Consider the following 26,166-nt stretch of genomic DNA (forward strand, 5'->3'; position numbering starts at 1 on the left):
CAATCTGAAACTCACTTTAAATATAAAGGCATAGATCAGTTAAAAGTCAAAGGACAGGGGCGCCTGGGTGGCGCAGTCGGTTAAGCGTCCGACTTCAGCCAGGTCACGATCTCGCGGTCCGTGAGTTCGAGCCCCGCGTCGGGCTCTGTGCTGACTGCTCAGAGCCTGGAGCCTGTTTCCGATTCTGTGTCTCCCTCTCTCTCTGCCCCTCCCCCGTTCATGCTCTGTCTCTCTCTGTCCCAAAAAAATAAATAAACGTTGAAAAAAAAAAAATTTAAAAAAAAAGTCAAAGGACAGAAAAAGTTATATCATGCAAACTCTAATCAAAAGAAACTGAAGTGACTACATTAATGCTAAATCACGGAGATTTCAGAGCAAGGAACATTACCAGGGATTAAGAAGGACATTACATAATGAAAAAGGAATTGATGGATCAAGAGGACACAGCAATCAAAGAGAACCTCAAAAATACTTTAAACAAAAAACAACAGAAATGCAAGTAGAAATAGGAATTCTCACAGCTAGAATTGGAGGCTGCAACACTCACCTCTCAGCAAGCGGTGAAAGAAGAACATAAAAGATCAGTTAAGGATATAAGAGATTTAAAAAACAGTATCAACAAATTCGACCCAATTGACATTTGTAGGGTACATCATCCAACACCAGAATATGCAGCATTTTCAGGTGCACATAAGATATTCATCAAAACACACTACGTGCTGTGCAATAAAACAAATCTCATCAAAGTTAAAATAGTTGAAATGATCCAACTGATGTTCTCTGCCCCCTCCCCCAAAAATGAGCTATAAATAAGTAATAGATATCAAGAGAAAATTTAAATACTTGGCAATTTAAGCACACTTTTAAATAACCCATAGGTGAACAAGGAAATTCGAAATAAATTAGAAACATGTTTTGAACTGAATGGAAATAAAAGCACAAACACCAGAATTTGCAGAGCATAACCAGAGTGGTACTGGGAGGGCGCTAAGGACAGTAAGTGCTCATACTGGGAATGAGGAAGGTCTCCAATCATAATATAATCCTAGTCTAAGCCTCCATCTTAAGAACACAGAAAACAAATAATAAAGTAAATGTAAGATAAGCAGAATAGAAACAATAAAGATGTTAGTAGAAATTAATAAATTTGAAAACAAAAACAATAAGAGAAATCAATAAAACTAAAAGCCGGTGTTTTGAAAATATCAATAATACTGATAAACCTCTGGAAAGACTGATCTGAAAAAAAAATGAAGACCTAAATTACAATATCAAGAATCAACAAGGGGACATCACTACATGTCCTACAGACATCAAAAGATTTACAAATGAAATGGGTAAATTCCTTGAAAGACACAAACTAACAAAGCTCACTCATAACTTGAGTAACATTTTATCCATTAAAGAAACTGAATTTGTAGTAAAATCTTCCAACAAGGAAAATCCTAGGCAGAGACGTATGCACTGGTGAATTCTAGCAAACATTCAAGGAAGAACAACAACAGTTCTACTCAATTCTTCTAGAACTTTTCTTATGAGGCCAACCTTATTCTGATATCCAAACGACACAAAGGCATCACAAGAAAATGTCCCTCATTAAGGTGGATGCAAAAATACCTAACAAAAATAGCCACTCAAATTCAGCAAAAATAAATATATATAAAAAAATAGTCCCACTGTATTCAGCAATAATACAATGGGATCAAATGGAGCATGTATAAGGAATGCAAAAATTCGTTTAATATTTTTAAATGAGTCCCTTTAATTCACCATATTAATACACTGAAATGAAAACATAATTATCTCGAAAGATGCACAAAAGCCTTTTGACAAAATTCAAAGATCCGTTCACAATAAAAACGTGTAGCAAAATAGTCATAAAAGGAAGCCTCCTCAACTTGAAGTGTCTATAAGAACACTGCCGCTAACGCCATACTTCATAGTGAAAGACTCACTGCCTTTCCCCTAAGATACAGAACAAGGCAAAACACCTGTACACACTGCTCAACACTTCCATCCAACGGTGAGCTAGGAAAAGATCTCAAGGCATAAAAAATGGAAGCAAAGAAATAATTTTTGCTCACATGTGACCTCATCACCTATGTAGAAAATCCCAAAGAATGTACCTGGAACACGGGAGTTTAGCAAGTTAACAGAATAAAGGTCAAAGAGAAAAATCAATTATGTTTATCAGTTATATTTCTTTATACTAATAAGATATTTTATCACAAAACAATAACTTTTACAACAGCACCAAAATCATATGAAATACCTAGGAATAAACCTAACAAAATATTTACAATATTTATACCTTTAAACCCCCAGATATTCACGAGAGAAAATTAAAGGCTGAATAAACAGAGAGATATACAGTGTTCATGGATCACAAAACTCAACATTGTTGTTATGTTCACTTTCCCCAAATTGAAATTTAGATTAAACACAATCCCAATCAAAATCCGAACAGGGCTTTTTTTTGTATAAACGGACAAGCTGTTTCTGAAATGGCTACGGAAAAGGTAAATGATCTACATTAAGCAATTTTGAAAAATGACACATTTGGGGTTGGATATCACTACCGGATTTCCAGCTCACAATAAAGCTATGGTCACCGAGTGTAACATTGGTCAGTGGAACAGAACAGAACAGACCACAAAGTATCTGATCAACTGATGTATAATGAAGGAACCAAGAAAACTCACTGGAGAAAAGATGGTCTTTTGAAGAAATCATGCTGGAACATTACATGTCTTTATGCCCAAAGTCACAAAAAAGCCCCCAAACACCCACAGATCAGCCCATACCTCACATCATATCCAGAAACCAAGTAGAAAGGGATTGTGGAACTGTAAGGTATAAAACCTCTAGGTGAAAACATACATCCAACCTTCACAATATTCAGACAAAAAAGCAAAAACCATATAAGAAATATTGACAGGGGCACCTGGGCAGCTCAGTCAGTTGAGCATCTCACTTCGGTTCAAGTCTTGATCTCGTGGTTTGGGAGTTCGAGCCCCGCGTCAGCCTGTGCTGACAGCTCAGAGCCTGGCTCCTGCTTCGGATTCTGTGTCTCCCTCTCTCTCTCTGTTCCTCCCCTGCCCACACTCTTTCTCTCAAAAATAAATAAAGGTTTAAAAAAATGTTTTTTAAGAAAATATCGACAGATTCGACTTTATAAAAATTTTAAATTTGGGGATGCCTGACTGGTTCAGTCAGGGAAGCAAGTGACTTTTGATCTTGGGGTAGTGAGTTTGAGCCCCACATTGGGTGTAGATATTACCTAAAAATAATAAAATCTTAAAATAAAGGAAAGAGGGGCACCTGGGTGGCTCAGTTGGTTAAGTATCTGATTCTTGATTTCAGCTCAGGTCATGATCTCACGGTTCCTGGGATGGAACCCCACGTCGGGCTTTGGGCTGACAGCAAGGAACCTGCTTGGGATCCTCTCTCTGCCCCTCCCCAACCCCTCTCTCTATCTCTCAAAACAAAATAAACAAACATTTAAAAAGAAAGAAAGAAAAATCTCCCCCCAAATTTGAACGTCTTATCTCTGAAAGATACTGTTAACAAAAAGGAAAAGACAAGCCACAGATTGAGAAAACATATTTGCAACACACACATCTTCCGGTAAAGGACTTGTACCCAGAATATATAGGTATGTATATGTTTAAAATTCTCAAAATTCCGTAACAAAAAGACAACCCAATTTAAAAATAAGCAACAGATTTGCAAGACCCGTCACCAAAGCAAGTGTAGAGACAGCAAATCAGCACATGGAAGGGTGTTTGCATCATCAGTCGTCAAGATGATGCTTAGAGTAAAGCAAGGACGCCTGCTGCACCCCTGGGAGCACGGCTGACCGGGAAGGGGAGGAACAGGGGGAACGGAAGGACCGCGGGTAACAGGAGGAACACGAGGAACGGGGGGGGGGGGACAGGAATTCTCCTACGCAGCTGCTGGGAACGCGCAACGGTTCAAGCACCCGGAAAACGCTTCGTTACTTTCTGAAAAAGTGAAACACACACAGAGCATAGGCGAGCCTGTAGCAGGCTTCTCGCACAGAGAGTCATGACACCGAGGCTTCTTATCCAGGAAGCAACTTTTATTCGTGCCGGCACCGCTCAGTTGGGTTCCTACCCAAAGAACTGAGTGGTGAACATCACACGGCAGAGTCTGTCTGTACATTTTCTATTTCTTTGTCTCCCACATATGGTAACATAAACGCGCAGTCTGACTAAGCGGTCCCGCTTTCCAAGGTCATGAGGGATGTTGTCACGCAGGCGCACAGCCAGCTTACCTTGAAGTTTTCTCTCCCTTTTCTCTCTCTCCTTAGGAAGGGGACCCTACCCCAAGCCCACGTCTGTGCCCAAAGGGAGCGAAAGCCCAGGTCTGTGCAAAGACTTTGCGTCAAAGTTCGTAGCAGCTTCACCTGTAAGAGCAAACATTGGCGGCAACCCCAAATCCAGCAACCGGCTCAGCGTGTGGATAAACAACTGGGGACAGCCACACATTGCTCAGAAAAAGGGGAAAGAAAGAATTAATTCATGGTACGTGCAGCAACAAATCTGAAAATAATTCCACTGAGTGAAAGAAGCCATTTACACATCTTTTATAGAGGGGAGAGGGGTCGAGAGAGAGAATCCCAAGCGGGCTCCAGACCCGGCACAGAACTGAAGTGGGGCTTGATCTCACAACCCTGAGATCACGACCTGAGCTGAAATCAAGAGTCTGACGCTTAGCCAACTGAGCCCTCCAGGCACCCCTCAAAGGTATACATACATATACCATAGGACTGCATTTATACACAATTCTGGAGAAACAAACTGATCTAGTGATAAGCGGATCGGCGGCGGCCTGGGGGGATGGGGCTTGTCCGTGAGGGATGTACAACCTCTAGAGAGGGAGGTTAGGTTCACTATCTTGACGGTCAAGGCAGTTTTGCGGGTGGAAAGAGAAGTTTCAAAGCCACAAATATTCCACGAAATGGGCTGTTCTGAGTATCCCTGATGAGAAAGGTTGGTTGCAAAGGCTCCTCTGGAAAGGAAGGTGATAATACGGATGAACAAATCTCCAGGCCGCCCCTAACTTTTCAGGGCTCTCCTATCCAGCAGTCTATCCAAAGAGGTCATCTGAATATGGGGAAAACCCCACACTCAAGAGATGTTCGAGGCAGCACTGGCTATAATCGTGAACACCTGGAAAAATCTCTACTCTTATGGGTTACGTTTCCGCACAATGAGATACTGTGTGGACTTTAAAGTACTGCTCGGTAAGAGTTTATTCTAAAAGGGGAAGTTTTGTCTTGTTGGTATCTTGTCTTTTTTTTTTCTTTTCTAGATTTTTTAAGTTTCATAATGAGAAAACACATCTACTGATGCGTTAGAACCATGCAGACCCTCAGTGCCCCCTCCCATCCTGGGGGATGGGACACATCCGTGAGGGCACACAGCTGGCAGCCGGGTGCCGCAGACCCCAAGGGTGGGAGGAGATATCACCGCCTGCGAGCTGGGAGGCTGTGCACCGAGGCCCGCGTCTCTGCACCCAGGGCCCGTCCAGGAAGAAGCCTTCTCTCCTTTCTTATCTGAGTTTGCTGTAGTAGGTATTCCAGTCGCCCCAGCCTGTGCCCGGGCAGGACCCCTCACCTGGTGGCGGGCATCTCCTCTGGCGGCTGTGCTCTCTGACCTTGGAGTCACCACGTGCGTCTATGGGTCTCTGGCCTTGAACATTCACGGCCTTCGTCTTGGGTCAAACCCCTCATCAGGAGCAGGACAGAATCCCCCGCGGAGGAGGATCCCTTCCCCCACTAGGCCTGGGCCTGGCCTCACGTTGAGGTCAGGCTGCTCTTGGGCCCAAGCCTCTGTGTCACTGACGCGGGTTCCTGCAACCTGCCTTGTCCGCTGTGCCCGCTTGGAGATGTTCTAATTTCCTGAGCTGTCACAAAGTGGTGGCACTCAGGCCTCCGAGAGGGTGCCACTGGGTGACCACAGCCCACGGCACCACGTCCTGTGCAGCATGAAGGCCGGCCCCCGTCAGGGGCTCCCGAGTGGCCCTCATGCTGCTGGATGCCTACGTGGGGGCCAGACCAACAGCACAGAGTCCCTGAGATGGGACACGTGTGCCCGTGAGTTTGTGGGGGAAGACGGGGTGGGGGCCATGTTTCTAGAAAGGCCGTGGTCTCTGGGGTCTGTGTCGGCCTTCTTCACCCTCTGACTTCTGCCCCACAGAGGCTGTTTCGGGGTCCCCGCACTTGTGTCTGGAAACGGGGCAGGCGAGGAGAAATGAGCAGACGTGACGTCTGTCCTGCGTGGAGACCCCAGTGCGCAGAAGCCCGTACTCAGGATGAAGCCCCGCGAGCCCACACCTCAGAGCAGCGTGCCCCGGACTGAGGGGTACGAATCGTCCTGGGTCCTCGTTCGCAGCCGCCTGGCTGCAGGCGCGGCACCCGGCTGTGTGCATGTTGCAGGAGGGGCCTGTCGGCGGCCTCGGGCATGCACGTGACCTCGGGAACCGCCAGCGCCTTGCCCACGGTCAGCACGGTGGCGGCAGATTGTCTCGGAATCTCGGATGCGCTCGGCCCCGCCCCACATCCTCGGCCCAAAGAGGGAACCGACCGCCAGGGACAGGGCTTCCTGAAATCCCCAGAGAGCCTCAGACAGAGGCCGACCGTCCACTGCGGGACGTGGGAGTGAGGTCGTGCCCTGGCCCGCTTCCCCGTTCCACCAGCCGCTACTGACCTGCTCCAAGGCTCGGCCCCGCAGAGAACATTCGCAGATGTACGACTCTGGTCCTGGGTTCGAACGAGGGAAAACTTTCTCTCGCTGTCACGGGCGCTCGCACGCCTAGGAGCCCACAGCAGACCCGAGGCGGAGGTGAGCGTCCAAGCCGCCGGCACCCTCCCCTGCCGCGCGGCTCGTCTTCCCACCGCGGCGCGCAGCCTGGTCGCCTGCGATACCGTTCCCACCATGCCCGCCCCGGTCAACCACCGATGCTCCCTGAACGACCGGGGAAACTGAGGCACGGTGTGGTAGCGACCGCTTCTTTCGAGGAGAAGTGTTGGAAACCAGTTAATAAGCCATTGTTTCCCCCAAACACGAGCTCCTCGCATAAGACGTGGTGTCGGGGGACAACATGTGAGTCCTGAGTAAGTTTCACAGAGAAGACACCGCCCAAGCAGGGGGCAGGCGGGCGATAAGGACGTGAGCCATAAAAGAAACCCAGGCCCAAAGGGCGCCCCCCCCCACCCCCAGACCCTTCCGATCAGGGAGATCGGGATCAGGGAGGAGGGAGCCAGTGAGGCGCTGACCACACCCAGCAGCGGCCGGGGGGGGGGGGGGGGGTCCCGGCCTGGCGCTCTCCTCCCCCCCCCCCCCCGCACCCACGGCCACCACGTAAACAAGCTCCAGCCTCGACTATGAGACGGGAAAACAACCACGTTCAGGAGGAGAAACCCACTCCCAGGAGGACGCGGGCCCGGCCTCCCCCGTGCACGCAGCACCACAGATGGATGGGCGTGAGATCGAGCATCCCGTGCCGGTCTCTGCACACCTAGCGTGACCTCTCCTTCCACACCGCTCGCTTCCGGCCGCATACGTCTGCATACTAAATATAGAAGCGAATTCAAGTGTAAGAGGCAGAAAGACCCGGAGGCCAGGCCGAGCCAAGGCTCTGCGCCATTCCAAACAGAAACCCTTCCCGCCGGGGACCGAGGCCCCGGGCGCTCACCTGCGCTGCCTCCTGCCCGGGGATCCTTCCGGCAGCTGGAGACTCAGGCCAGCGCATGCGGCCGGCTCCCAGGGTTCTATGACTCAGCAGAGCACTCAGCTTTTATTTTCCAGTTGGAATTTACCAGCCGTGCCTACATCCAGGGGGAGGGACCGTCTCCGCGGCGTTTCTAAGCAGATGCCTGCAGCGGTCCCTCAGCTCTCCGCTGCCCGGACAGGCTTTCTCAGGAACGCCCAGCATGGTGTCGGGTCCCCTGACCGCGTGGACGGCCCCTGGGTGGGGGAGGAGGCGGGCTGCCCTGCCCGCCGCAAAGGCACAGCCCTGCCCTGCAGACCGGGCCCGACGGCCGCCTCCTTCCGTGCGCACACGGGGAGGACTCCGGGCCCACCTCCTCCGGGGAAAACAAGGGAGGGACACGGGCAGGCCTGGCTGAGTCCTGTGCACACAGCCTTCCCTGTCTGCAGCCGCTGCAGGAGAGCATCTCCGGCCCCTTTTCCTGAGAAAATCCCCCCCTGGGTTTTATGTGGCTACAGGGTCCACCATGTGAAGGAAGTTCCACTCCAAAGGGCGGCTTTATTTTCTTCCAATGGTGAGGTGCCAGAAGGGAGGTGTATCCATTAAGCCCTGGAGAATGAAAATGTAGAAACGAATCCAACGAATGAGACCAGCGCTGGTGGAGCGACTGTGCAGCGGCACGAGCTCTCCTTGCCAGAAATCCGGCCAAGTCCACAATAAACCCCCAGAGAAGCCAGTGCGACCACAGGAAGACTCAGGGCCCACGGGGCTGAAGCTGAAGGGCACTTAGGAAGAGCCAGTCTGATCCGACCAAGGAAACACGGACACGGATGGTCCCTGCACCTCACGGCCCTGCCTGGGGACATCGGCCGTGGCTGCGCCGGGGTCTAGAACCGTGAGGGGGCGAGGAACGAGGCTCCCGGCCCTGGTTCTCCGGAGTTCAGGCCCGTGAGGGCCCTACTTGTCCCTCTGCCCCCAGCCAGCCCTGCACCCGCCCTTCCCTTTCACTCTAACTCTTCAACTTGGACCCAGACGTCCAAATTTCACCCCATCCTAGTCCCAGAGGGCATCGTTCTGACGGGAACCCACAGGGTAAATACCCACGCCAATCGCCTGTAGCTCGGAAATGAGAATGTGGGTTATCCTGTGCTTGTCTACACCTGGGCGACTAAGAAATTAGAACAAATCACCAAGTCGTTCCGGTTAAGACTGTTGCTGTGCCTTCGAAACAGTCAGAACACCGTGCTGGTTGACGCTCTCCTGAGCTCCTCGTAGGCGTGAACTCGTTTCAGTCACGAAAGCCCCACTGGCTAACTGTCACGGTCTCCCCCGCACAGGCGAGGAAACTGAGGCCCCGAGAGGCTGGGCAGCTTGCCCACCATCACACAGGCGACAGCTGCCGGAGCCAGCGCGCACCTGCCGGGGGGCTCCGGACACCGAGGTCCACACTCCACCCTCAACAGCGCCCAGAGACAAGGTCGCTTACACTCGTGGGCTCGGGTCCAGCCGGGTGCCCGTCTCGGGGCGGCTGCTCTCCAGGCCAGTGGAGGGAGACAACAGGTGGTACATGCCCATGAACTCGGCAATGTGACGCCTGGAAATCTGTCCCAAGGAAATGATAGAATAATGGCGTTTGAGCTTATTCTATGTAACAAACACTTTTATAGCACTTACCCTGTGCCAGGCACTGCTCTGACAACCTCAAATACAACTCATTTAAGGATAATTATGGTGATGTGCCCATAACACAGCTCGAACAATTGAAAGCGTCCTAAATGCCCACAACAGAGATGATTCACACAAACGATGGAATGCACATAAGCCAGACTACAAGGGCACCATTTGGACATGGCTTGTCTACACTTACTGACATGGAGGGGTGTAGACAACACGCTAAATTTTTTTAAACGCCGGTGTGTATAGTACGAACACATTTCTATTTGAAAAAATAAGCAGGTGCATTAAAGACAGACATACAGACCAACAGAATAGAATAGACAGCCAAGAAAGAAATGCTCACACATATGGCCAAACGATTTTTCACAAGGGAGCCAAGGCCATTCAATGGAAAAAGGACAGTCTTTTCAACAAACAATGCTGGGAAACCTCGATGTCCCCAGGCCAGGGAGTGAAGCTGGACCCTTACCTGACACCACAAACAGAAATGAACTCAAAATAGATCAAGGAGGTAAACGTAAGACCTAAAACAACAAAGCTCTTTTACAAAAACAGGATAAAAGCTTCACAAAGTGGATGTGACAATGGTTTCTTGGATTCAGGGCCAAAGGCACAGGCAACAACAGGAAATGGCCGAACTGGGCTTCAAGAAAATTTAAAATTTCTGTGCATCAAGAGCCACGATCCACAGAACAAAAAGGTGACCCACAGAATGGGAGAAAGTACCTGCAAATCATGTATCTGATGAGGGATTAGTATCTAGAATACACAGAGAATTCCTACAACTCAACAACCAAGAAACAAACAACTCGATGCAAAAATGGGCAAAAGGGGGAGGCTGGGTGACTCGGTCGGTTGATGGTGCAACTCGATTTTGGCTCAGGTCGTGATCCTAGGGTCATGGAATGGAGCCCCACGTTGGGCTCTGCACTGAGTGTGAGGCCTGCTTGAGATTCTCTCTCTCTCTCTCTCTCTCTCTCTCTCTCTCTCTCTTTCAAATAAAAAATCTAACGGACAGATAGATAGATAAATAAATAAGTAGGCACAGGACTTGCATAGACATCTCTCCACAGAAGACACACAGATGACCAACGAGCTCACGAAAACATGCTCAGCATCACTCATCACTAGGGAAATGCACATCAAAACTATGAGATACCACCTCACACTCATTAGGACGGTTACCATCAAAAACATCCCCCAAAACCAGAAAACAAGTGCTGACAAAGATGTGGAGAAATTGGAATGTTGTATACTATTGGTGGGAATGCAAAATGGTGCACCTGCTGTGGACAACTGCAAAGACTCGCCTAAAACATTAAAAATAGAATTACCACACGGTCCAGCAATTCCATTACTGGGTATCTACCCAAAGGAATTGAAAGCAAAGTCTCGAAGAAATATTTGCACCCCCGTGTTCACAGCAGCACTGTTCACAAGAGCTAAAACACGGAAGCACCCAAGTGTCCGCTGACAAGATGAAGGGATAGGAGAGTGTGGTCCATCCGCACGACGGAATACTATTCGGCCTTGGAAAGGAAGGACGCCGTGACACCTGCTGCAGCCCGGATACACCCTGAGGACGCTGCCGAGTGGGGTCGTGCAGACACACAGACCGCGTGATTTCACTTACATGACGCACTTGGGTCAAGGTCACAGAGACAGAAGGTGGCCGGTTGGGCAGCAGGGGCAGGGGAGGGGTCGGGGAGTTGGTGTTAATGGGGGCAGAGTTCCGGTTGTACAAGACAAAGAGAGCCCCGTGGGCGGACAGCGGGGACGGCTGCACAGCAGTGTGGATGTGTGTGACACCCCTGAACCGCATACCTAAAAATGGTTAAGATTGTGGGTTGCACGTCGTGTGTATTTTAACACAGTAACAAAGTGAAAAACCGTGTGTGTGCTGTTTTCACAGAAAAATTTGAAGTGAAAATGTACAGGCCAGGTGGAAAGCGGCCATCTCTCTGGGGGATGGGATCTCAGGTGATCCGACTCTTGGCTTTAATCTTTCCGAACCGTATGCACTTTTTAAACCGCGAATACGTATTTATTGTTAGAATTAAAAAAAAAAAAAAAAAAACTTTTATCTTCAAACAAACTTTGGCACACGCACAGACCCACGTACACGCCTTTTATCACCATAACCGACACGTCCCTTGCAGACCGCACTCGCACAGAACCCCACGGGAGACGGTAACCCTTCCCAAGACCCCAGAGAGCGAGGGGGGGGGAGGGGGGGCTACTGAGAAAAGCTCTAATTCACAAAGCTTCAAGAGCCACTTGCCGACCCGGACTCGGAAGGAAGGAAACCGAGGCTGAGCGCCCAGGATGGAACAGCCATGCCCGGCAGCACCGAGGCGCTGCACGGTGGGGGCGTTCTGGGAGCACCGAGTGAGAGTGAGTGCTGGGGCACCTCCGTTTTCTCGTCTGCGGAAGACTCCCGGCCACACGGCCTTCTCACCAGGTCCCCGGAGGCCCCTGGGTTCCGATTCCTTCCCCGCAGGTGGCCACAGCCTTTAGGAGAGCTTGGCTGTGCCCCAGGCCATTCCCGATGGCCCGTCCTGCTGTCCCCACAGCTCCAAGCCCCAGATGCACACCTCCTCCGCTGGCCTCACCTCTTCCAGCATCTCTCGAGGGCCTCCCGGAACCAGCACGTCCAGAGTTACTCCGTCCCTCCCTCCTGTTCCAGTGTGGGACCCCCCCAGCCACCAGTTGTCCAAGTCAAAGCCAGACCATGGTCCCGGCCTCCTCTCTTCCCGCCCTCCAGTCCACCGACCCCACCTCCTGCCAGGACCCTCTCCCCTGGGGCGACGCCGCAGCCCCCACCCTCGGTCACCGTCGCTACCCAGCCCCAAGGCTCTCCTGACCCAGACTCCTTGTCATTCCCGGGCACGGCTCTCCAAGCGCGTCCGCGTCTCCCTTGTTACCACTCCGTGTGTTCTGAAAAACAGCAAATGTGGTGTCACACTTTGCGTGTCCTTCTGCATTTTCTGCGTTCACTCAACACCGTGTCCTTCAGGTTTCAGCACGATGGTGCTCGTGGATCCCGTCACTCCAGCGTGCTCCCTCAGCATCAAACCGTATCACGCGTTCGTTCCCACCGCCCTGCTGGTGCCACAGCCAACGGCCCTGTGCACACCCGAGGCACGTCTGTCAGATGGCGGTGGGCAGGTCCCCAGCAGGGCGTGGCTGGCGTGAGGGCGGCCAGAGAAGCTACCAGAGCCCCAAGAAATGCCTGTCTCCCCACATCTCAGCAAGTGTGACGCCGGCCGGCGTGACGGCTGAGAGGAGACCCCGCTGCGCCCCCAGCCTGGTCCCTGACGACTGACGAGGGGCTCGTCTTTGCCGCGCCGGCTGCGTCCGTGACCCTCTGTCCCCTCCCTCACCCGTGTCTCTGTCCGAGAGTCGTCCTTCACTGCTGGGAGGGAGGCCGGTATCTATTCTGGATACTGACCCTTTGTTGGTAAAGTCCTGGCTGGTCTTTTTCGATGTTACGTTGTTTTCCATCCCGCAGAGACTTCAAACTCAACCACTCTGCCCAGCATTTCCTCTGTTGTAGGATGGTTCTGTTTCTCGCCTAAGAAACGCTTCCCCGACACGCTAAGGCACCCTCCGAGGTTCCCCTCCAGACGTGTTCCTGTTTTCCGTTTCCGCAGGCCATCTTCTCACGTCGAAAACCTCGTGTGCACGTCCTCCTTAGTGCGGACTCGTCCGTCCCGCCGGTCTGATGCCAGCCTGGCCTCACCGCCTCCTGATTTTACAGGACTCGAAGCCACCTGTTCCAATGTGCTGGTTTCTTTGTCAATCTCCACAAATAGCGCACTGCCTCATTACATAATTTTGTCAGAAGTTTTGATGTCTGATAGGGTTCGTCTCCTTTGCCCCGTTATGTTTCCTTTTTTTTTTTTTGACATTATTTTATTACTATTTTTTAATAGGCTCCATGCCCAACGTGGGGCTCAAACTCATGACCCTGGGATCAAGAGTCAGATGCTCTATTGACTGAGCCAGCCAGGTGCCCTGCCCCTGCCCTGTTGTTTTCAAACTTGCTTTTTTTTTTTTTTTTTTTTTTTTACCGTTTATTCTTCTTTGTCAACTAGTCCAGAGCTGGGGGAACCCTGTCTGGATTCTGCCTGGAACTACACTGAACTTACAGATTAATTGGGAGAGAGCTGACATCTCTTTGATATTGTGTCTCCTTCACATGAAATAGTACAGCTCTCCCTTTATTTAGACCTTTTTTTTAAGTCTTTCAACGGAGTTGGCTCATTTTCTCCAAAAGGTTTCGCACAACGCTTGATCTACGTACTCGTGGTGCCTGACATCTGTGCTGCTATCACGAAAGGTGTGTTGGGAGTCACCACCGCCTTTCTCCACGGTAACTCAGAAAGTTGCTGTAGAGGAACATTATTTCTTTCTTTTCAGATTTTATTTTTAAGTACTCTCTACACCCAACGTGGGGCTTGAACTCACAACCCCGAGATCAAGAGCCACATAAGCCGCCGAGAGCCAGCCAGGCACCCCCATAATTGATTTTTTTCTTTTATATTGAGCTTGTGTGAGCAACGGCCTAAAATTTCTTCCCAGCTCTGACAGTTCATGTCTACGTTCTCCAGAAACGGGCATCCTGTTCCTTCCTCTCCAGTCTTTACACTTTCAAACTATTTTTCCCGTGCTCTTGTGCAGACAGGACTCCCAGTGCACGTTAGGGAGAAGTAACACAGTTGGCATCTCTCTCTTACTTCCAACTTGAAGACGGGTGCTCCTGGTGTCTCGCCACCAAGCCGATGGGTTCTGTTCCTCAGGTTAAAGAACGTACCTGCATCCCAAATCTGCCAAGCGTGCGTTTGTACACACTGTGGGGGCTGCTGGGAGTTCCGGAAGGCTTCTCCTGCTTCTGTTAGGGGAACCGTATGGTTCTCTCCCCGTCCCTCGGAGCCGGCCTCGTGTCCCCCACCCTGCCCCAGGGTCGCCTGCCTGGACCCCTCTCACCATTGTTCCCATTCTTCCAAGCCCCGAACCTGGCAGAGGCACGGCTCTGACTCTTGAAAGTCTCCCTAAGATGTTTCCCACCCAGACTGAGTGGCGACAGGGCTGGTGGGCATTCGTAGCCCCCTCAGGAGGGGCGGCCTTTCGAGGGTCCGAGCGCGCGGCCGGGTCTTAGTCTCCGCTCGCTTCGGCGAGGCTTTGTCTGGTCTCCCCGTCCCTGCGCGGGCGTGACGGTGCGGGCTCGGGCAGGAACAAACCCCTGCCCGCCCAGCCGCTGGCTGCAGACCCTGGGTCACAGCTCTGGGTGTCTACGCGGTCTCCTGACCCCAGATGGATCTCTCTCCCTCTCCCTCTCCCTCCCTCCCTCTCTCCCCTGTAAAAGGAGCTGGAGACAACTCTGGACCCTTCAGCCGTGCTGGGAGCAGGCAAGGTCTCCCAGGCTGTGCTCACCGGCCACCTTGCCAACAATTCCTTTCACCCCTTACACTGCAGCCCCTCCGCCTCGATACCACGAGCTTCGAACAAAATGTCAACTTCCCAACCCCCCTCTGGTTCTCAAAAGCCAGCTTCTCAAAACCTGAACCCCTGTGGGCGAGCCCGGCCGGGAGAGTGATGGGCAGCGTAGACCCTGGGGACCCCGGCTCCGACTGTGCACCCGCCCCGTCCCGTCCTGAAGCGGCCCCTACAGCCTGCTCTCCGAGGAGCACACAGTGGTGGTGCGGTCCCGAGGGACTGTCCTCCAGGCCCCGAGGACAGGGCAGCACAGAGCCACTGGCAGGACCACAGCCCGCTGGTCCTCCTGCTCAGCAGGACAGCTTGGCGGTCACACGCGGCCACGGGTGCTGCGCAAAACGCGGTCTTTACTCGAAAATGTATGAAGCTGGTGTGTTAAGGTCCCTCCTGACTTGGACAAGTGAACGATTCCACCTCCATCCTCCACACGGTGGCCTTGCTTCAAGCAAGAAGATTCTTGACACATCTCAGCTCCTACTGAAGACCCCGGACGGACCCCCCACCGCGGCAGGACAAGTGTGTCTCCTGGGGGTGGAGGGCAGCGTGGACACCATCTAGGGGGCTTCACTGCGTGACCTTCCTAGGAATATGGCAACTCGGTCCCCGGCACAGAACCTTCCGGAGGAAAGCCCCTCCCGCCTGCAGCTGGGCCACAGGAGAGGAAACCCCAGCCCTTGACCTGCACAACTGCTCAGAATCAGACAGGAGAGGATCGCCATCCAGAAGGCTGGACGGCAGGCCGTTCCACCGTGTGAGCGCCCGTTGGGGGACGGCTCCCGCCCACCGGTGCGTAGGGAGCCTGGGGACAAGCACGGGAGCACAGGACACAGAGGGCCACGTGTGCCCGGAGCCCCAGAGCTGGAGGGCTCTGGAGCTGGGAGGGCGTGGCGTCACGAGATCCAAGCCGAACCTTCTATTTTCTTTCTTTTTTTTTTTTTTAATTTTTTTTCAATGTTTTTTATTTATTTTTGGGACAGAGAGAGACAGAGCATGAATGGGGGAGGGGCAGAGAGAGAGGGAGACACAGAATCGGAAACAGGCTCCAGGCTCTGAGCCATCAGCCCAGAGCCTGACGCGGGGCTCGAACTCACGGACCGCGAGATCGTGACCTGGCTGAAGTCGGACGCTTAACCGACTGCGCCACCCAGGCGCCCCATGAACCTTCTATTTTCAATAGAACTTTCCGCCAAGATCAGCTGCGATTTTCCAGAAACCCTGTGGACCCCCACTCACTTCACTAGTGGGTGACTAATCTTTCCACTCACACACCCGTATCAGAGCGCGTGCGACACGGACACACGCAAGCAGGGCACGTCCATCCCCAAGGTGTGGCAGCAAAGCCTAGCGCCCTGGGGAAGGGGCTCACGCCGTGCCCACTCCACCTCCTGTGGGGGAGGGGCGGGTCACACCCCCCCCCCACCCGCACCTGCCCTCCAGGGACACGCCCTGAGTGTTGGCTGCTTCTAGAACCCGTGAGCCCCAGTCCCCCCCTCTCCCCTGCACACAGCCTGTACCCTGACCGAGAACCCACAAGGACGCACTCACCGGCACCACCGAGCGGCCCCCAAGTCACCGGGTCGGCCCTGGTCAATGACCGGAGCGCGGCTGGGGCTGCAGGAGCGCAGGTCCCCACCTCTCGCACCCCTCTGGCTGGGTCGTCCCTGGAGCCCCTCCCTGCCGTGTGCCCCAGTGCGCAGGGCGACACGGCCCATTGTGCCCGGTGCTAATTAGCGTGTTTCGTCCAGAGCCACAGCGAAGAATGCCGCATTCATGCTGAGGGGCGGAGTGGGCCACTGTCCCTGGCTCCCCTTTCATGAGGGTCAAAAACACAGGACACAGCTGTCCTTGTTCCAGCCCCAGCCCAACGGGCCCGCTGAGGAAGAGCGGGAGGCAGACAGCACACACTCCTCTTGCCCGGACAGCTGACCGCCAGCTCAACGCGGGGTGCTGGGTGCCTGCGCCCTCGTCCCCGCAGCCCTGACGTGACCCCGCAGCGCAGCGGCCGGCTGTCGCGGCCGTCCCGCCCACGTCCTTCTGTCCACCCCTCCTCCAGCGCCGCTCCGGTGGGATCCCACCCAGGGTGCGCGGAGCAGGGACCAGCGGCCGACACAGCCCTCGTGTGGGCCTTCCCTCCGCCCCCCTCCCCTGGCCTGCCCCTCCCACCCCCCCTCCTATTCCCCGGGACCCCTTCCTAAAACACACGCCCCACACACAGGCCATTTTCTCAGGTCTGTCTCGGGGAGGAAGGACTCCAGGGGACTAGGCATGCCCACAGTGGCTGCAGAGAGCTGCCTCTGGGAGGGGCGGCACCAGGGAGGGGTCTGTCACCAGGGAGGAGTGTCACCAAGGTGGGGTCTGTTCCCCAGGGAAGGGTGTGGCACCAAGGAGGGGTCTGGCCCCAGGGAGGGGTCTGTCACCAGGGAGGAGTGTCACCAAGGTGGGGTCTGTTCCCCAGGGAAGGGTGTGGCACCAAGGAGGGGTCTGGCCCCAGGGAGGGGTCTGTCACCAGGGTGGGGTCTGTCACCAGGGAGGATTTGTCACCAAGAAGCTGGGTGTGGCACCCTCAATGGCGGTGGAGCAGGACGAGGGTGGGTGGAAGGTGGGAGCAGAGGGTCACTCTACATCCGGGGGGGTTACCATCGCGGTCACACGGTGCAGCCGGTGGGTGGTGGACTTGTGTCACGGCATGGTGGCCTTGCACACAGAGGATGGCAGCTAGACCTGCCCAACTGTCAACCTCAGGCAAGGAGACCCTGGGGGCAGCGGGAAAGGAGCCCCTGTGCCCACTGAGCACGGGGTCTAGGAACCAGCTGCAAACACAAGTCCACCAGGAAGATTGTGCACGGCCTTCGCGGGTCTCTGGTGCCGAAGCGAGGGCCTGGGAGAAGGAGACGGGGTGTCCGGGTGTCACTCTGGGCTTGGAGAGGCCGCGTCCCCCGCCCCCACAGCCGCCTTTGTCACCTAAGGAAACTAAACACCCCACAGTGGCGGAGGCGCCCAGAATCGGGCTTCCAGCTTCGACACGCGCGGCGTGGTGTGGAAACCGGGGGGCTGTGTCCGCGGCAAAGCCCTGGGGCGGCCGGTGGCGGGACAGGAGCCGAAGGCATCCCCTCTGTTCAAAGGCAGCCAACGGCGGGGCGCAGGGAAGGGGAGCCTCACAGAGCAGCTCACGGAGAGCACCCGTCGGCAGAACCGTCTGGGGCCGGATCCGCGGGTCCTGAAAGGGGGCCCTTTGTTCTTCAAGAGTGCACAGCGCTGCCTCTCCCGGTGACGGGGACGGGGGTGTCCACACGTGCATGGGAGCAGAGCAGGAAGGGCGCAGGAGCTCTGGGGAACCCGCTCTTCCCAAAGCCCCATGGACTCTGGGGGGTCCCCTTTCCAGGCGGCGAGGCCTGCTATTGGGGAGGGGGGGTCTCCCGGGGGCAGTCGGGGCTCCAGGCGTTAGTGTTTCAAAGGCTTTCTCTGCAACCAGCAGAGAGGAGGCCGTGTTCACAGGGCGATGAAGAAACTGGTGCCCACAGGGCGGGCAGGGGTGTGGGCAGGACAGTGTCCTGCAGCCGCCTCAGCCCTCACCGGACCTCAGAGCCCCACGCGAGCAGCACCCCTACCTCTCAGGGAGAAGCTTGGTCTCGGAGAGGTGAGTGGAGTCCCGCCAGGAGCGAGGAGGCCACACTGGAGTCAGATTTCCAGCTCTTGAGCCAGACTTTTGGAAGACAGGCCCTGGGTGGCCACTGGCAAGCTGGCCGGGGGGACAAGGGATCACCAGCAGCACCTCACAGGAAACACAGGCTCGAGTGACATGCGGTGGCAGGGAGGGAAAGGGCCCTGCAGTCCCACCGCGGCTGCCTGAATGAGAAGAGGGGTGTCAGAGGGCTGGGTCGCCCCCGGGGGAGAAGGCCAATTACTGAGTCCTTCAGCCCAGGGGTCTCACGACGCAGGCTGTTGACCCGCTTGCAGAGAGGAAGGCAGCCGCTCATTAACCTCCTGCTGACCAGCTTCCCAAGTTCAGACAGAATTTGAGATGGAGAAAAAAGTCAGGGAGTGAGAGTGAGCATTAATTAAAGCCACGGTGCCGGCCGCTCAGGCCCCACGAGCTGCTTTGCAGGCCGCTGACTCTCCCCCGGCTTCCCGGCAGTCTTCCTTCCCAATTTGGTCTCTCCGTGGCCTACAGGCTTTTTGGCAAGGCCTGCTTTGCTTTAATTTCCTCCCAAATGTTGGCGGAAAAGAGATGCTAAATTTTAATTGATTCACGACGTTTCTCAAAGCAATTACTCTGAGTGGTGGTTCTCAAGACAAGTTAGCGACCTAGGCCGGTGGCCCAAGTGACACAGCCGTGTCCACTGCGCACGACACTTTGGTCCCTGCTAACCCGCTCCCACTGGAGAAGGAATCTGCTCCCAACCCCCGCGCCCCGCCTGCCCCACACCTGCCTGCCCCAATCAGGTCACCGTTCGTTTGCTCCCACATCTGCCGACGCTCCTAACCTCGGCAGAGCCTTCCAAGTGAGTGACTTGAGAGACGTCAATCCAGAAGTTATTTGCTCAGCTTGTCCACCGAGGGAGCTACGTGGTGGCTCTCCCACACGCACACGACCATTTCTAAAATTCTTGGGAGACAGAAGTTGTTGGGAGAAAGAGAAGGGGGGCCGGGCCTTTCCCAGGCTCGCTCCTTACCCTAAGCGAAGCTTCCCTAGCCCGCTGGTTTCTCCAAGCCACGGTTGACACTGGCCGTAGGCACTGGGCTTAGAAATCGTTTCGTGATGTGGGTTCCTCCTTCCACATCCTCCTCCAAGTTCGTAGAGCGAGGCTCCCTGGTCCCCCCTGGGTCGTTCCAAAAGTGAACTTGAAACCCCAACAATATGACCTTGAGCTTACAGTCTTGCTTTCCGTGGCTTTTTGCTAACGGATCCACCTGGACAGAAGCAAACACCTGCAGACCCTCCTTGATTCTCCATGGGGGCAGAGGAGTTCCAGAACTCTTTCCCAGGGAGTGGTGGGCTAGGCTGGGTCAGAACTAACTCACCTTCCTCCTAAGACAGCAAAATGCTGAGGGGACAAATCCCAGATGCCCCCCCCCCCCAACCGAGAGAGAAGTGCCTCACTGAAGGACTCAAAGCAGCTTTTGCCTAAGAAGTCGGCCCGCACCCTGCACATGGACCCCTGCTCCTTAGCCTCTTGCGGTGAAGGAGGCAGGAGAGACCCCTGGTACCTGCTCCAGTGGGGCATTTTGCTGGTCGCCCGCCTCACAGTGGAGCCCCTGGGGGACGTGCTAGAACATGTCCACCCACACCGCAGCCTGACTCCAAGGGGCTGTGGGAAGACGGCCACGGTCGCAGCAGGGAGTCCCCTCACCGAGAAGGGGTGACCACAGATGGTCCTTGCACAGAAGACGGTCTGAGCGGCATCGGGGCTCCAGGTCCGGCTGGGTCTGATATGGTCCCTACCGGGTGCCCCAGCCGCCTGGCAAGGGCAGATGTGACCCTCCCTAGAGAAGGGCGCGTTCGTCCAAGGTCTCAGGGAAACCCCACGAGCAAATGTTTGAGGACAGTGACAAACACGCAGCTAAGGGAGCCAGGAAACCAGGAAGCAAGGCAAATGAGCGAGAACCAGGTTCAAAGAAACAGGACCTTCAGGCACTGCATTTAACCAGCACGGGTCACAAAAGAACAAGTCTCCCTGCTTTTTAAATAGACCGTATTTTTTTTAGAGCAGATTTAGATTCACAGCAAAACTGAGCAAACAGCAGAACTCCCGTACACGCCTGCACAGAACCCTCCAGGTTTATTTAAGGAAATAAGTTGCAAGCTTGAAAATAACTTCAGGGAGTAGAAAACTGTAAGAAGGGATACGCCAAAGCTGAATAAGAAGAGAGGACTTTGTAAAAACAAATATAATAACTGAAATCAGACACCTGGTGGACGCTCGCGGTGGCAGATCGGGCAGCAGAACCGCGAAGGGGGGGGGACAATTCGGAAGACATTACCTAGCAGTGAGCACAAAGACACAAAAAAGAGAACGCACAGAGGAGGGGTACAGAGAGAACGAGAAGCTCTCCCGGAAGGAAAAATGAGGGGGGGAAACTTAGAAGCAGAATTTGAGGACGTAGTGAACAGGATTCTCAGGGTTTGACGGAAGAAAACGTCAAGACGCAAAGTAAGCCCAAATCTAGGCGCATCGTAATGACACTTGAGGGGAAAAAACAGCAAAGACGACAGAAATGGAGACAATCTGCCCGAGGAACCGAGCTCAGGTCGGAAGGCAGGAGGGCGGCGCGATGGGGGCCGGAGGACGGCGGAGTAACGCGCCAACCGTGCCGTAAGAGTACCTGCCGAGCAAGAAGTCTGTCCCCCGTGAAAATAGTTTCACCCTCATCCTTGAAAGAGAGACCTTTTCAGACAAAAAAGGGGAAATAAAGGAACCTCCACGGGGTGTGCCTCGGGCGGGAGCGTGATTCCAAACGGACAGTCCAAGAGGCAAGAAGAGAGGGAGAACGACAGAAGTGTTACGTACAACAGGAAGTCTGAAATCAGTGACTGTGAAACACTGACAATTTCTCGTGGTGTTATGAGAGAAACAGGATGCAAACAAGATGCCAACAACACAAACACAAAATTTCAAACAAGGATGAGCTCGGTTAAAATTCTCAAGCTCCTTTTTCTTCTCTGGGGAAGATTTGGGTTCGCTTTACCTTCAGTAAGATGATTTTGCTGCTACTTTTATGATAATCATGAAAATAACAGAAAACAGACTCAGCGAAATTTAGAGGGAAGGGGGGAAACCCCTCAATCGGTGCAAGATGGGGCAAGAAAGGAGGAGGAGAAGGGTAACAAACAGAATAACACAAAATAAAACACAGTTCAACCCCAAATACACCCCCTAAACCATCAAGTGGAAATTTAAAAACGTACTTCTCAGGTGGAGGCAGAATGGCAGTGACGATGTCATCATTCCAAGCACCCCCCCCCCCATTTCCTCTCAACACGGAAATGGAACAGTCAGTGCAAGAAAGCACAGGAAACATCAAAAACATTTTCCAGGGGCGCCTGGGTGGCGCAGTCGGTTAAGCGTCCGACTTCAGCCAGGTCACGATCTCGTGGTCTGTGAGTTCGAGCCCCGCGTCGGGCTCTGGGCTGATGGCTCAGAGCCTGGAGCCTGTTTCCGATTCTGTGTCTCCCTCTCTCTCTGCCCCTCCCCTGTTCATGCTCTGTCTCTCTCTGTCCCAAAAATAAATAAACGTTGAAAAAATAATTAAAAAAAAAAAAAAAAAAAACATTTTCCACACAGCAAGGTGATGAAACACCGTCCTCCTGCCCGCTGATGGTGTTACCCAACTGCCCCAACACTTACTGGCTTAGAACACGTGTTTTATTCTGCTCGGGGGCAGGAGGGTCGGGACTTGGGGGAAAGCTTAGCTGCGAGGCTCCCTGCCGACCCCCGTGCTGTCAGGAGCGGCTGCGGGGCTGGGCTCCACCCCAGGATGGGGAGTCGGCACGGGCGGGGGTGGTGGGAGCTCAGGTGTCCTCTCCAGGGCGGTGGCCGTGTCCCCAGAGTGCACACCCCAACAGTGGTCTCTCCGAGGGGTCTCTACGGAGGCTTCCTACCAGCCATCCGGGAGCCCCGGGCATCGCCACCGAGAAGAGGGGGAGGTGGGCTCTGCCTGGACCGGGGGACCGAGCGTAGGCACCCCAGCAACGCCCACACAGTGAGGGCCTTGGACCCGCTCCTCGTCCGTCAGAGCCCAGGGGTCGCTAACAAGTGCTTTACCGCGAAAACAGGGTCTCCACTCAAACGGAGCCTCGGCCAGACAAGCCGATCTCGTCAGGAGAGAGATGCTTTGCAATCTTTCAAGGAACACAGAGGAAAGTAACGAAACAGCAAAGCTAAGTGGTAAGTCACAACACGCAGGGCCCTGCGGAGGGGACTTAGTGGCCTACAGCCCATTACAGAGTCCTGTTTGTTTCCTTTTGGTCTGGAAATCCCTTTTGTAATGATCGAGTCAAAGACACGCTGGAAAACACACAGAGCCATTTCAGAGTAGAGCTATTTCTGATAGAGACCGAACAGAGAACAAACTGCCACCCGGGGATGACCACGCGCCTGCAGGAAAGGAAGGGGGACGGCTGTTCGGTGACAGGAAGGGACCGAGGCGCAGTACAGAGAAAAAGTGGGGCAGGGTCCTGGTCGGCTGCATTTCGCCTAAGACGGGAGAGGGCATGTGGACACACAAATGCATTTGCTGAACCTATTTTTAAAGGGAAATATGAACTAAAAAACTACCTTAAAAATACTGCCACTGAGAGGGTCGCCTGGGGGGCTCAGTTGGTTAAGTGTCCAACGCTTGATCTCGGCTCAGGTCGTGATCTCACGGTTCGTGGGTTCGAACCCCGAGTCAGGTTCTGCACTGACGGCACAGAACGTGCTTGGGATTCTCTCTCTCCCTCTCTCCCTCTCTCCCTGCCCCTTTCCTGCTCATGTTTGCACACGCTCACTCTCTCTCTCTCTCAAAATAAACAGGTAAACTTAAAAAAATAAAAGGAAAAGGAAAAATAAAGAAACAAAATATCAGAAAACGACGATACATTTCTCTTAGAATTTCTTCTAGGTTTGTCCTCTGAAAACCTGGAAAATCGTGACCGGCTCAACAGCCACGGGCTCCCCCCGCACTCGGCTCCGACACTCGGGTCTGTGGGGCTTCCCCACTGACAAGGGCCGGGGCCCCCGGGGGATGCTCAGGACGCGGGCAAGGCGGGCACTCGGGATCTGAACACGAGGCCGCGATGCAAGACTGCTGGGCTCCGCTCAGGAAGACAAGGAGAAAACGTGGGACCACGGGGCCGTGGGGGGGAGGCCGGCAAGGGTCCGGACGAGACGCAGGGAACGATAACCACAAAGGAAGAAACGGACGCGTCAGACTTTGTCAAAATTTAAAACTTCCTACGACAAGGAAGAGGCAAGGAAGTCGTGTCTCACGCAGAACTGGGACCTACCATTCGAGAAGACAAACCAGTGAAAGAGGCAAAAGATGTGAACCCGCTTCACGTGCTGGCCGCCAACAAGCGCGAACACAGCGACTCCGTGTCAGTCTTTAGGGAAACGGAAACGGACTAAGACTCAGGTCAAACGACAGACGCGGCCAGGACGGGAGCAACCGGGACTCTCGCACCAAATGCGTGGCCGTTTTGGGGGAACGTTCTGGTGGCCACTCATAAAATAATTCGTACACCTTCCCGACGATGCCCTCCGTCCGCTCCCAGGAACCTCCTCACAGGACGAAAAGGCGCGTCCACGAAAAGATGTATTAAAAAAAGGTCCCGCGTAGAAAATCCCGTAGGCTGTGTCATGGGAACGAATTTCCCCCAAATCTCCTCCCTAAACTACACAAATAATTCACATCAAACATTCTTTGCAAAGCCACGTGCTTGGCATTGCGTGAACACAGAGTGTCCCCAAACCGTGAGGTCACCGCGAGCAAAAAGGGAAAAGCCAACCGATCCCAGCACCACCGACCCTCACGCTTGTGCCCGGCCGCGGGGAAATGGGACGGTGTGGCTGGAGGGGTCGGGGACACGGGGTCGGGGGGGACACCTCCCCGTGTGGGCACCACGGAGTCCGGCCGGTGGCGGGGAGGGGCTGGCAGGCCCTGCACCTGACCCGAGCCTGAGCCTGACCCTGACTCTGACCCCGACCCCAACCCCGAGCAGGGTGGCCCCAGTGACGGAGAGAGAAAGTCGGCTGAGCTCTTGAAAGTGACGAACTCACTGAACAGAGGCTAGCGTGTCATGAAGGACACACGTGGTCTAAGAGGTCAGCCTTCCAAACACAGAGCTTCTGGGTAGAAAAAAGGCAAAAAGAGAAACTCTTAATCAAGCAGAGAAGGAGAAAAGAAGAAAAAAGGAGAAGTGTAGGGTCTTTCAGGCCAAGACCCTCTCCTCAAAACAACCCCCTGAAGCGTGGGGACTTCGCCAGGCTGGCGGGAAAGGGGGCCGTTAGGTTAGGGATCTTGTAAAATGCCCCAAACACCCGATGTCATAAACACGAATACAAGTCAAGTCCGCAGATGCCCCGTGCAGAAAATCAGGAACGAAATTTTACACAAGAGTTGATGCAAAGTCTCTCTTGTTCAAAAGCAGCCACGAGGCAGAAGAAACCTGTAAAGCCACACAGAATTATGCCCTGGAGGGCACGGACAACCACCCGGAGTTAGAAATCCAAACACTAAAATGGATCAGAAATGAGGATAAGTGAAAACTTGACTTAACTCAGAAGAAAATAAAAGAAAGACCCGAATTATCTCAGCAATGAGCGCTCATGAAGCGTTCGGGGCCCATAAGAGCAGGGACCGTGGTGCTGGGCTGGGGTCGTGCTCTTGGGACGGGGACGTGCTTGCAGGATGGGGACCTGCTCCCGGGATGGGGTCATGCTCTTGGGACAGGGACGTGCTCGTGGGACAGGGACATGCTCCTGGGCCGCGGTTGTGCTCCTGGGCTGGGGACATGCTCTCTGGATGGGGACGTGCTCGCGGGATGGGGTTATGCTCTTGGGACAGGGACGTGCTCCTGGGCCGCGGTCGTGCTCCTCTGGGCCGGGGTCGTGCTCCTGGGCTGGGGTCGTGCTCTTGGAACAGAGACGTGCTCCTGGGCCAGGGTCGTGCTCCTGGGCTGCGGTCGTGCTCCTCTGGGCCGGGGTTGTGCTCCTGGGCCGGGGTCGTGCTCTTGGGACGGGGATGTGCTCCTGGGCCGGGGTCGTGCTCCTGGGCTGCGGTCGTGCTCCTCTGGGCCGGGGTTGTGCTCCTGGGCCGGGGTCGTGCTCTTGGGACGGGGATGTGCTCCTGGGCTGGGGTTGTGCTCCCCTGGGCCAGGGTCGTGCTCCTGGGCTAGGGACATGCTCGCGGGATGGGGTCATGCTCCGGGATGGGGACGTGCTCACGGGACAGGGTCATGCTCCCGGGCTGGGGTCGTGCTCTTGGGACGGGGATGTGCTTGTGGGACAGGGTCATGTTCTCGGGATGGGGACATGCTTGGGGGATGGGGACGTGCTCCTGGGCTGGGATCGTGCTCTGCGGGCCTCCTATTCAGAGCTATGATTCAGGGAGACAGACCTTCCTCGCACAGAAAGAGACCTGATCTGCACATTTCAAGGGGCTCACTGGGGAACCCTGAGACGCGCCCAGCAAAACATTTGGATTTCAAAACTAAGGTAAAATCCTCAAAGCCTGCAGGCAAAAAGATCGGTTACCTTCCAGAGTCAAAAGAAT

The 26,166-nt window shown here is 54.2% G+C and overlaps 1 protein-coding gene across 7 annotated transcripts in view; it reads right to left on the reverse strand.

Annotated features, from left to right (window-relative positions):
* The window catches only part of JAKMIP3 (Janus kinase and microtubule interacting protein 3), a 113,166-nt gene that overhangs the window by 79,881 nt on the left and 7,119 nt on the right, over window positions 1-26,166 (reverse strand). The window lies entirely within an intron of this gene.

Source organism: Lynx canadensis, chromosome D2, assembly GCF_007474595.2.
Source record: "Lynx canadensis isolate LIC74 chromosome D2, mLynCan4.pri.v2, whole genome shotgun sequence".
Lineage (NCBI taxonomy): Eukaryota > Metazoa > Chordata > Mammalia > Carnivora > Felidae > Lynx > Lynx canadensis.